The following is an 11,822-nucleotide window of genomic DNA, read 5'->3' as shown; positions in this document are numbered from 1 at the left end:
ATGAAATTATACCAAAAGTGGTCAGACTTTCGACTTGATTTAAAATCACTTTCAGGTACTGAAAAATTTCATAATTTCTACTAATGTGAATCTGCAGGATATCGTAAGGTGCATGAACCATGATAAATAGTATAAGAATGACATTTTTTGCTTGCCTCTTTTGACTAGGCTGAAAGAAACTTCTAGGGTGACAGACTTCGTGCAGGCCAAGAAAAATTAAATAAAACGTTTGGACTGTGCTCATGATATCATTGTTAAGGTAAGCATAACATATTAACATACCTGCATTACCAGCCGGCGGCCAAAATTGACTTTAAAAAAGAAAAATATTTAAAGGCAATCAGTAACAGTGAACTTTAAGTTTGAATTTTTTTATTAAGTGATGACAATCAGAAAAATTTACAATTATTATTCAAATAATTTTTGTTTATCTGCAATAATTTACAAATGCTAGATATATAATTTGCAGTAAAAGAAAGTTTGAACAGTTTTTATCATTTAGAAGGTAATAATATATTCTGAGTAATTGTTGTAGACATTGTGGACTGATTCATTTAGACATGTGAGAGAGGTATTTAAAGCAAGCAACGTAACAGTGCCGGCTGGCCATGAAGAGATGACTTTTTTAAGTTATCGAGAAGAAATTTCAAAGTTTGAAGATATAAAATTGAGTTTTGAATTGTATTAAAAAGTTGAAAGTGGCCTGGGATATATAGAAAAGAATAAAGTCGCATGCATATATATATAATATTTTGACGGGTCTAACATCACGGCCGCCGTATTTATTGGTTTATCTATCTGTGGGCATGTAGACCAGAATTTTAATTACGGCTGGCCTGGCCTGCTGAGTTTATAAAGAGAGTTTTTAATGTACGAACTTTTCACAAATGTTCCAAATAGAAATTCACCAAAATAGTTTGGTAAATGAGATTAATTCAAAGCTCGTGATATTCATATTTTCGTTTTAATTTTAACGGATTTGTTTATGTTTAAGGGTGTTAGCTAGGAGTGTTGAAACTTCAATTTAATTTGTAGGATATAATTGATCACAATGGTGTTCAAATTTTGAATGTTGTTAATTACTATCACTTTAAATTTGAAATAACACATTACAAATTAAATTCTAAATTTAAAAATTGAAAAAAATTATAACTCTTGAATCTAACGAGAATTTAATCACCCTCGGTTAATTTTAGCAGATTGCAAAATCGAAGAGATTACACATGATAGAAAGTACTATCTCGGAAAATTATTTCGGAAGATAAATTTTAACTGGAAGAAATCTTGGTTTAACGGTAGAGGCAAACATTCCTAGGTGAATCTTAAACGGCATATCCTCTAAATCAATCTTAGCAACAAATCTCTCAAGGGCATATCTTAAACGGAACATCCTATAGGTAGATATTACTTAGCTTGTCTATATTGCCAATTTTCATACCAACATGGTCTTAGGCTCTGTTTGGCAGAGCTTATTTAGGAGCTTATAGCTTATTTTAAACTACTAATAAGCTATAAGCTCTGTTTGGTAATGTTCTCAAAATAAGCTCCGAGCTTAAAATAAGAGCTTATTTTGGAACGCTACCTTAGGTAGTGTTTCAAAATAAGCTCCTAGCTTCTTAACTTTTTTTTTTTCCATCTTTATCCATATTATTTTAAAGAAATGACATAATTTATCCTTCCCAATTAAAATCGTTTTCTCTTCTTCTTTATCCGCAACTTTCATTGCAAATATTATTATTATTATTATTATTATTATTATTATTATTATTATTATTTTCATCTTTATCCTTATTATTTTTAAAAAATGACATAATTTACCTTCCCAATTAAAACCCTTTTCTCTTCTCCTTTATCCGCAACTTTCACCGCAAATGAGATTTGCAACAATATTGCTACTTCATTATGAGATGTTATATCATGATTATGCTAATAGTTTTATTTTAAAATGTTAATTTTTTTTAAAGACAAAATGTTAAATTTATATGTAAACAAACTAATTTAAATTTTATGAAGATGTCATTTTTAGTCTTTTAACATTTATCAGCTTATCAAAAAGCTAATTTTACCAAACACTTTCAATCATAACAGCTAGCTTAACAGCTCTTCAGTTTTCAGCTCCGAGCTTATAGCTTTTCAGCTTTCAGCTCTTTTTCAGCTTTCAGCTCCTAGCTTATAGCTTTTCAGCTAGATTTGCCAAACAGAGCCTTAGTCAAATCTACTAGAACCTGGGTTTTCAAAAAAAACAAAAAAATCTACTAGAACCTTTAGCTTGTCTATGTTGCCATTTTTTGGACGAACATTCAGGGCATCCGGCATGCCTATGAATTGTTGTGTCGTTTGTGTCAATCGTTATACCCTGCACCACGGCGCACAGTGCACTGTGCGCCCCGCACCTCCCAAAACGACGTCGTTTTGGGAGGCGCGGTAGGAAATTGACATGATTATGTATATTTTTTATTATGTATACTAGTATTTGCGCCCGTGCGTTGCACGGAATGAATTTGTTATAATATTTTAAAAATTATAACATATCGAATATAACAGATCGATATACAATTGTATAAATTATAACATCGAATATTATATAATATAATTGAAGAATTGAGTTGCACCGATTATGTTTTCTGATGTTATCAATACTTAAATTCGAGTAAATAATTGCCCAATTAATAGTTAACGTGTAGATATACGCATTCGGTGCTGCAACTTTAGAGATTTTATATATCAGTGTTTAGAATTTGTATTAATTGGACTAATTAGCTCGGTGTCTAGCAACTCAGTTATAGAAATTATTTATACGGAAGATATATTTTCTATGTAGATATATAGCAATTTTGTCATCTTTGTATATAAAAAACCATAATATCAATAACTTGAATTATACATTATTGAAAATCTCTTTGTAGACAGCATTGGTAGTAGTAACGCAATTTTATCCATCCTCGTCTAGAGTTAAAACCATCAGACCATCAGGATGGATGACTCGGGAAAAATTCACATACAATTAACCGTGATTAAAGACGGGTTTTTTTAGTGCACCACGGCGCACAGTGCATTGTGCGCCCCGCACCTCCCAAAACGACGTCGTTTTGGGAGGCACGGTAGGAAGTTGACATGATTATGTATATTTTTTATTATGTATATTTTTTATACAATTATGTACATCCGGATCAGGAAATTTTTGTGTATTGTGTTAAGAGTTGATATGTATTATGTTAAAAGTTTATGTTTATTATGTATTATGTTAGAGTATGTGTATTATCTTTTAAAAAAGAGTATGTGTATTTTGTTATATAATTATGTGCATTCATGTATACAATTATGTGTATTCTAGTATAACATTATGTACATTTTTGAACATGAGATTTTTTTTTAAAGGAAAATTAACTGCTAAACACTGTGTAGCGAAATTTTAAAAAAATAAATAAAATTGAAACGACGTCGTTTTGCATCTGGGCACACAATGCAACGCGCGCCGTGGTGCAGGATATAAATTGCCCGTTTGTGTAACACAATGATGGAGCGTTATGCTGTGCATTCGTATGCACCACACCATGCGAATGCAAAAACGGTGTCGTTTTGGCGTCTAACTTTAAAAAAAAAATTAAAAAAAATCAGAATTGCATAACTACACATCCATAATTTCACTACACTTCCATAATTTCATAACTAGACATCCGGAATTGCATAACTACACTTCCAGAATTGCATAACTACACTTCCAGAATTGCATAACTATAATTTCAGAATTGCATAACTACACATCCATAACTTCATAATTACACATCCATAATTGCATAACTACACTTCCAGAATTGCATAACTACACTTCCAGAATTTCATAACTAAAAAAATTCAAAATGAATGAACTAAAAATGAATAACATAATGTTGTTGCTGGGAATCGAAACTGATTTCTTTTTTTAAGTAGGGCGCGCGTTTTATGCAAAACGACGTCATTTTTGTATTCGTGTGCACCATGCTGGGTGCATACGGATGCACATCATAATTTGCCCACAATGATAATCCGTACATCTTACACGTGAACCTCCAACTTTTGTTAGTCTATGGTCAATCCACCTTGTTTGGGCTTGTAAGTTCGGTCACTTGGGCATGGTTTTATTCTCTTATTTATTTATTCCATTTGTAGCCCATTACACCATTTTAAGGGTCTTTGGCCCTATTAATTTAATATTATTTTTCCTCCCTTTTTCTTTTTGAAAATAATGGTGCTGTATTATTAAATGAGCATAGAAATAGAATTAGGAGGGACAGAGTCCCAGTATAAAGATTGATCCTGATCAAAAGCTAACAAAGCTAAAGTATGCGCAGGTAAATTTAATGTTCTAGAGATGTAATTTAAAGAACAATAATTAAATGATGACAAAGATGTCCTGCATTGGTCAGCTATCATTCCAACATAGGATAAAGTAGCTGTTGAGCTTGAATGTATGATGTTCCGTAGCTCCATGCAATCAGTAAGAAGGTCCACCTCCAGTGTATTGTGCTCCTTAAGCCATGAGAGAGCCTCCTTGCAAGCTAACGCTTCTACCATGAGCGGCGAAAAGGCCCGAGGCAACTTGCCACATTTTGCCGCAACAAAAGAACCATCGTGGCCTAGAAGAACCACCCCGTACGTTGCATCCCCCGTGGTTTGCTTGTAGCCAGCGTCCACAAAGCATTTCAATCTGGTGTGTGTCACGGGTGTTGGCAATGTCGAGGACGCCGAGTGCTGCTTCCGTTGGTGGACCTGCCGATAGGCGTTCTCGGCCATCCTCGCGCGTCTCCAAGTCTGTCCAGGTTGCGACAGCGCCTTGTCCCAAACGGCGGAGTTGCGGGCTCGCCATATGTGGTAGAGCACACCCACCGCCACTCCTACTTGCTCCTATTTTTCCTCCCTATTCATCCTACATTAACCCGATTTTATGGTCGACCAACTCAATTACAAACCAATAGCCAGGTATTCCGACAAATTATACCGTGGAGTACATATAAATATTCATTTTTAGTACACTAAAGATAAACATGTAATACATTAAAAATGAGCATTCATTATATTAAAAATGAACTTATATGTCAACGTTGCTTCTTGTTGATTTTCTAGTGCTATGTACTGTCTAGTTGCTTGTATTTGCATATTACGTGTCATAACTCTCAATCTCGAGAGAACGAAAAAACTACTTGTGCTCCTCATGCATTGTGCGCCCTAAAAAATTCCATGTTTCTTATGTACAGAATTGTATAGTAAAATACACATGCATAAACTCCTAACATAATACACACAATCAAACATAATACATAATACACATAAACTCTTACACATATACACATAAACTCTTAACATAATACATATGAACTTTTAACATAATACACATAAACTCTTAACATAATACACATAAGCACAAAAGAAATAAAACTGTAACGGGATTGAACGGTAACCGTTGTGTCAACTCCAAAAATAAAACTGTAACAGGATTGGACAGATAGAACGGTGTCCGTTGCGTTAACTCCCCCAACTTATAAAAATAACGTCGTTTTGAATCAGAGCGCATAATGCATTGTGGATATAATTTGCCCATGAGCTAGCTGGAGGCCTACAGCATAGCAAAGTGGGCCAAGCCATTGGTGCCCCCTCCCCCGGGCTGCGGGCTTCGGTCTACCTCACCCCACCGACTTGTATTGAAAGGTTCTACTCAAGGGAAACATTTTGCATGAGCAAATAGGAGTGGGCATGACACAGGCTCATATGCATATTTAGTCCTTGATTTTGAGTATAATTGTGAATGGAAAGGTTACGAAAGAAGCCAATCAAAAAGGTGAGGTGGATGAGAATGTTTCAAGAGAAATCAAGAATGATCAGACCTAGTTAGTTGAAAAGGTTAACGGTTTCAAAAGAATAAAGGAAAAGTTGCAATGAAAAAATAACTTTACATAAATAAATATTTTATTTTTCTCGCAAGAAGAGTTGATTTGGATTTGTTGATTGGGGAGAGATTATGTTTGTGCTGGAGATGAATGGTAGTGTTTATTAGCCTTTAGATTAGATCTTCAATCATAACTTTCATATATATTAGCAACTTCTCTGATCTTCATGTCTTTGAATTGACTATCCAAAATTGGGAAATTCATATGAAAGTCTAACAAGATGCCTTTCTAAAGCCTAGAGAATCTATGATTGAGTAATGGGATCGTGTCTTTAATCTTAAGTTTTCTTGATATTAAATTGTGTGAACTTCACATCTCTTTATGAACTTCTTGAAAAATAAAAGGTACACAAAAATTCCTATAAGATTGCCTCACATTCCTGAGACGGGTTAAATTCTTCAAAAGCATTACACTTTTCCTAATAAGTAACTCTTCAACTCTTAAATATTTCATTTTCCTAAAAAATAGTATTACACTTTTTCTTAAGTAACAATCAATTTATACATAATTAGCAATACACTCTTAACTCTTCCTCATAATTAATTAACTATCAATCCATTGGATTGATGGATAAATTATTATAATTGAAAATGAATTCTTCAAATTTCATAAAAATGAATTCATTTTGTTTTTGATATTTTATTTTTCACATATTTTTAGAGAAAAGATACAACGAACATTAAAATAAAAAATAATAATCTACTATACTATATATATATATACTAATAAGAGCTCAAGAGAGTTAGGCCTATAATGGGTAGAAAAAATGGCGGTCACAGATTTTAATCAAATGAATGGCTCAGATTGATTAAAAAATTGATAAAGATTTAAATTTTACACTAAAATTTCCTAAAATACCCACACACCGTTACTAATTCCGTTAAAATTTTAAGAATTGCCGTTAGTTCACCGTTAACTTACTCATTGATTTCAATAAAAAAAAAAGTCTTAGGTTCGAACCTCATCCCAATCAAAGTTGGCATAATTAGTACTCTATTTTACTCTTATTAAATTATATATATATAAATAATAATTTAGTAGCTACAACAAAAAATTATAGATATGCATTTCTTTAATTTAGAATTATGTGTCCACAATGCCTTTATTCAAAAAAAAATTATTCATTATCAATAAATTAAATAAGAGAAATAATTGTATTAGTTATATTGTCTTTATTTTTCTACAATATAAAAATTCTTTATATTCAAATTTATTAATTGATTATATTTGCTACATTGTCCTTACAATGTCTTAATTCAGTGAAAAAAAATTATTCATTATCAATAAATTAATTAAGAGAAATATTTTCATTAGTTATATTGTCTTTATTTTTCTCAAATGTAAATATTTTTACATTCAAATTCATCAATTGATTATATTCACAATATTGTCTATTATCTTTTTTGTTCACTATTTTTCTAATTAAATATCAAAGTTATAATACAAAATAATGCTATATATTTATTTACCAAGTATTTTATTAATACCATGAAAAAATTAAAAAAAATATAATTAATAAAGCCAACCATATTAACTACTTGAGAGATTTTGTGACAAAGAGAGTATTCAAATCACACAACAAATTGAAGTGAGAACTACCTTGCAATGTCCTTGTTTGACAATCAGCAGTTAGCGGATTTGACCGACGAATTTATTTAATTATTAACATTGGGTAGAAAAAATGACCGCCAAATTATTAAATCAAATGAATGGTTCAAATTGTTCAGGTTTTGATTTTTTTAAAAATTTTTCTAATTTATCCTTAATTATATGATTATCCATTTAACTTTTCCGTTAGATACCGTTAATTCACCGTTAGTCTAATTCTAATATTAACGTCTAATATAGAATTATAATTACACTATTAATCTAATTCTAATATTAAAGTCTTAATAGAACTTAACCACAAATCCTAATGTCGAAATCTCCTCAAACAATATTAGTATATATTTAATATTTTATGCCCTAATTTTTATTTGTTCTCCCTTATGTCCCGTATTTGGTTTCAACCATACCTATACAATTATTTTATTGACAATTATAATCAATCTTGACTATATTATCTTGCATTTGTAAACTTAGAATTACCTATTTAACCCGCACGGGCTTAGCTCAATGGTTTAGTGGGCAGTATTTGGGAGAAGAGACCAAGGTTTGAACCTTGGCGGCGGCAGTGCGGGAATTATGTCCAAAGTGGGCAGATTTCTTGTTCGCACCGACATTTGGTCCTGTCTGCTGAACCATTGAGTCACCGTGATTTACAACTTCCCACAATGCTCTGTCGGGTCGGAGTGTGGGGGGCCCTTGGGGTTGGGGACTCAACCTTTGGGAGAAGAATTACCTATTTAAATACGCAAATTCAACCTTCAATTATCTATGCATGAACAATTTCAATATAATCTTGCCTTAATATACTTTAAAGTACTTATTTAAAAAAAAAAAATTGGGCATTATCCCAATCGCGCAATGCGCGTAAAAAACTAGTAATAATAATAAAAAGAAACAACTAACCACACAAAAATAGCTACATTAGCGAGTGGGTATAAATTGTATGGATTTTGTAAGAATTGTAGGGGTGTGAAACAATTCCCCGAGTATTAATTATTCTCAACTAGCTGATGACATTATGGTCTAGTGGCATGAAGTGGTTCTTCCAAATAGGAGGTTATGAGTTTGAATTCTCGTGGAAAGAAATTGACTATTGACTATTTGTATTTTAATTAATGGTACAAAATTACAAATACTACATTATAACAGAGTTAATAATATTTTTTTTAAAAAAATATTCCCAACTACTTATTTCTCTCAATAACCAACCAAATAATAAATCAATATTTTAAATAATTTATTTTCTATAGAAATTTTTTTCAAAGAACATTGATTGTTGGGTGTTAATGAAGACTCTCATGGTTGGTGGAAAAGTTCGACACCTACGGCAATTTTTAAGGGACCGTTTGGTTCATGGAATGTTGGATTGCTGAGAATGTTAGATTGTTAGAAATGTTAAATTCTTGTGAATTGAAGCATGTGGTCCATCTCAACTAAAAACCTAAAAGGTCTGGCTCTGATACCAAATTGAAGCGTGTGCTTCATCTCAATTAAAAACCTAAGCTGATAGTTGGATTGTACATTAATGGTTATATGCTCAATACAATGTTTGGTTAAAACTGAGGTATATAATATAAACATGTTTGATTGAAGTATTGTTATTTATGTTATAATGATTATTTACATTAATACTCTCAATAGTTTTTCGTGCATTTCAATATTCCAATGCATGTAACCATGCAAAATTTGATGTGTGTGTGTGTCTATATATATAGTAGACGCAAAGTAATGTGTTTTAATGCATGACTTTTTTTGGTTTTGTTTAGTAGAGATCTACTTCGATGCTTATTGGAGTCCTATTTATGCTAACTATCTTTGTTTGGTTTTCTTTTGTATGTTTGCATGTATGGGAACCCAAGTCCAAAATGTTTACTACTTATGCTTTTAGAAAAAGAAAGACTTATCCGTATCAATGTGCTGGAAATTTTATTCTTTCCTTCGCCTGCGAAAGATCTTTTTTTTTTTTTTTTTTTTTTTTTTTTTTTTTTAGTATCAAGCTGTTGATACTAGATAAAAGGTAACTCCAAAAATTTCTTTGTCCCCAATTCCCCTTAATTCAAAGGAATTAGAAACTTCAAAAGTTTTTTATGGTTATACGGGTATCCAAAGTACGAACAAGATGGATGTTTGTTGTCCCAACCATTCTTGTGAATCCCGATAATATATATATATATATATATATATATATATATATATATATATATATATATATATATATGTGCGACGATGACTTTAGGTGCAGCGGAATTTTAAAATACACTAACAGTGTTAACAACATACACCAACAGTGTAAGGAAAACACACCACAATGAAATGTAAAAAAATATCAAAAAATACACAACAGACCCAAAAAATACACCATATAACTCACCACCCGCAATGATGTATTTTCGAACACTGTATGGTGTTTTTACTCACACCTAATGGTGTATTTTTTATGATGCGTACCTAATTTGTGTGTGTTTTTGTGATGTATTTTCCTAACATTGATGATGTGTATTTGTTGAATTATCGGTGATGCTGCACTTGAACCTTACTCTATATATATATAAAATACACATTCCTTCATCCGAAAAGTTTACTTGTGGCTGCATACATACATATTCTTTCATTTCTACAAATTCAAATGTGATTTTCGCAAAGTTGATCGATTTTCATGTTAAGCAAAGTAAACTTAGCTAATTGAGTAATTGCTTGCTTTGACCGAAAGGTTACTTTTCAATTTTATTATTTTTTTTAATTCCGGTAAAAAACAAAGCAATAGGATGGAAAATGAAGGGCAAAGTTAGTAAAAAATCTAAGGGAATCTTTTAATACCTAAGAATTTCAAGGGAATCACATTTCCTTCAAAATAGGGAAAAAGGTGATGTGGAAGGTAAATTTTATTCCATGAGAATGTTACATAACTCCAACCAAATATAAGAATCTTATATAACCAATTAAATATAACATTGGTTATCTTAGATAACCCGAACCAAACGCCTCCTAAGGGTTTTATTTTTAACTGACGAGGACGTATTTTGATATGTTAAAACTATTTGTATTTTTCTAACATATTGATATTTTGAAAAAATTAAATGATGTCAACAAAAATTTGACAATTAAACAAATTTCTTAGAGCATCCATAGTAGGGGTTTTTACTTGGCTCATGGCAGATCAATAAATCTCGGAGGGGTTTTTAACAAGTGTGGTGAAAAGTTCTTTTGCAAGTTATTTCTCTTGCAATTTTAAGTTTATTGTGGGGGCCACCATGTGAAAAAAAAAATGCATGGCAAGACTAAATCACTATGCGTAACGCACAGGAGCGCGCCCGCTGGCACGTTTCCTGTTACTTTTTAAAAATAAAAAGTAAAAATTCCGTCAGTTGCGTAGACGTGGTCAAGCTTTTCCCTTTTTTTTTTTTCTTTTTTTTTTCTTTTTTTTTTTCTTCCTTGTAAGCTCATAAAAAACTATGAATAATTCCAAACTGATGTTAATGCTCTTATACTTTTTTCAAATGAGCCAAATTAGGTACGAACTCATGATTAACAACATTATATGTACATTAAAAATGCCTTTCTAAATACAAAGGGAGTGTTTGGTAAATAACTATTAGTTGATAGTGGTTAGTTGATTGGGTTAGTGAGTTTAATTAGTTGATAACATTAGTTGATGGTAGAAAAATGTTTGGTAATTAGCTGTTAGCTGATAGCGGATTACATGCAAACTGACTTTATAAAAGAACGGATTGAAAAAACTACTTTGAGCAGTTTTTTGAATTTTAGTATTTTGGAGCAACAAATTGTTACAAACAAATTAATTAATCAAACACTTATATTGATTTTAACCAAGTCAAACAACAATAAATCAAGATTAACTGATAGACTAGCTATTTTACTAAACAGGACCAAATTGTTATTTTAATGAATTGCTGAATCACCTCAATTTCTTCTCCCAAAAAGCTAAACTTCAATCAGTCAATTCCAAGAGCTCCCACATACCAGTTCGACAGAACATGTGGGAGGATGTAATTACTGTGACCCAATGACGACATTAAATACTAGTGTGCACAAAAAATGTGTCTACTTTAAACATATTCTCTACACTACTGTAGTTCAAACATTAGTTTCTTTTTTTAAATACTACTTAACGAATAAGTGAATTAAACCCGTACAAGTTAAATCACCTTAGGGTCCGTTTGGAAAGCAGGAAAATGACTTCTGGAAAATGTTTTCTGGAAAATTAGTCATTTTCCCGAAAACATTTTCTTTTCAAGTGTTTGGTTGCATTATGGAAAACTATTTTTGTGT

Source organism: Ipomoea nil, unplaced genomic scaffold, assembly GCF_001879475.1.
Source record: "Ipomoea nil cultivar Tokyo-kokei standard unplaced genomic scaffold, Asagao_1.1 scaffold2926, whole genome shotgun sequence".
Taxonomy (NCBI): Eukaryota; Viridiplantae; Streptophyta; class Magnoliopsida; order Solanales; family Convolvulaceae; genus Ipomoea; species Ipomoea nil.
The sequence above is the reverse complement of the archived record's forward strand: the minus strand, read 5'-3'. Positions refer to the sequence as shown.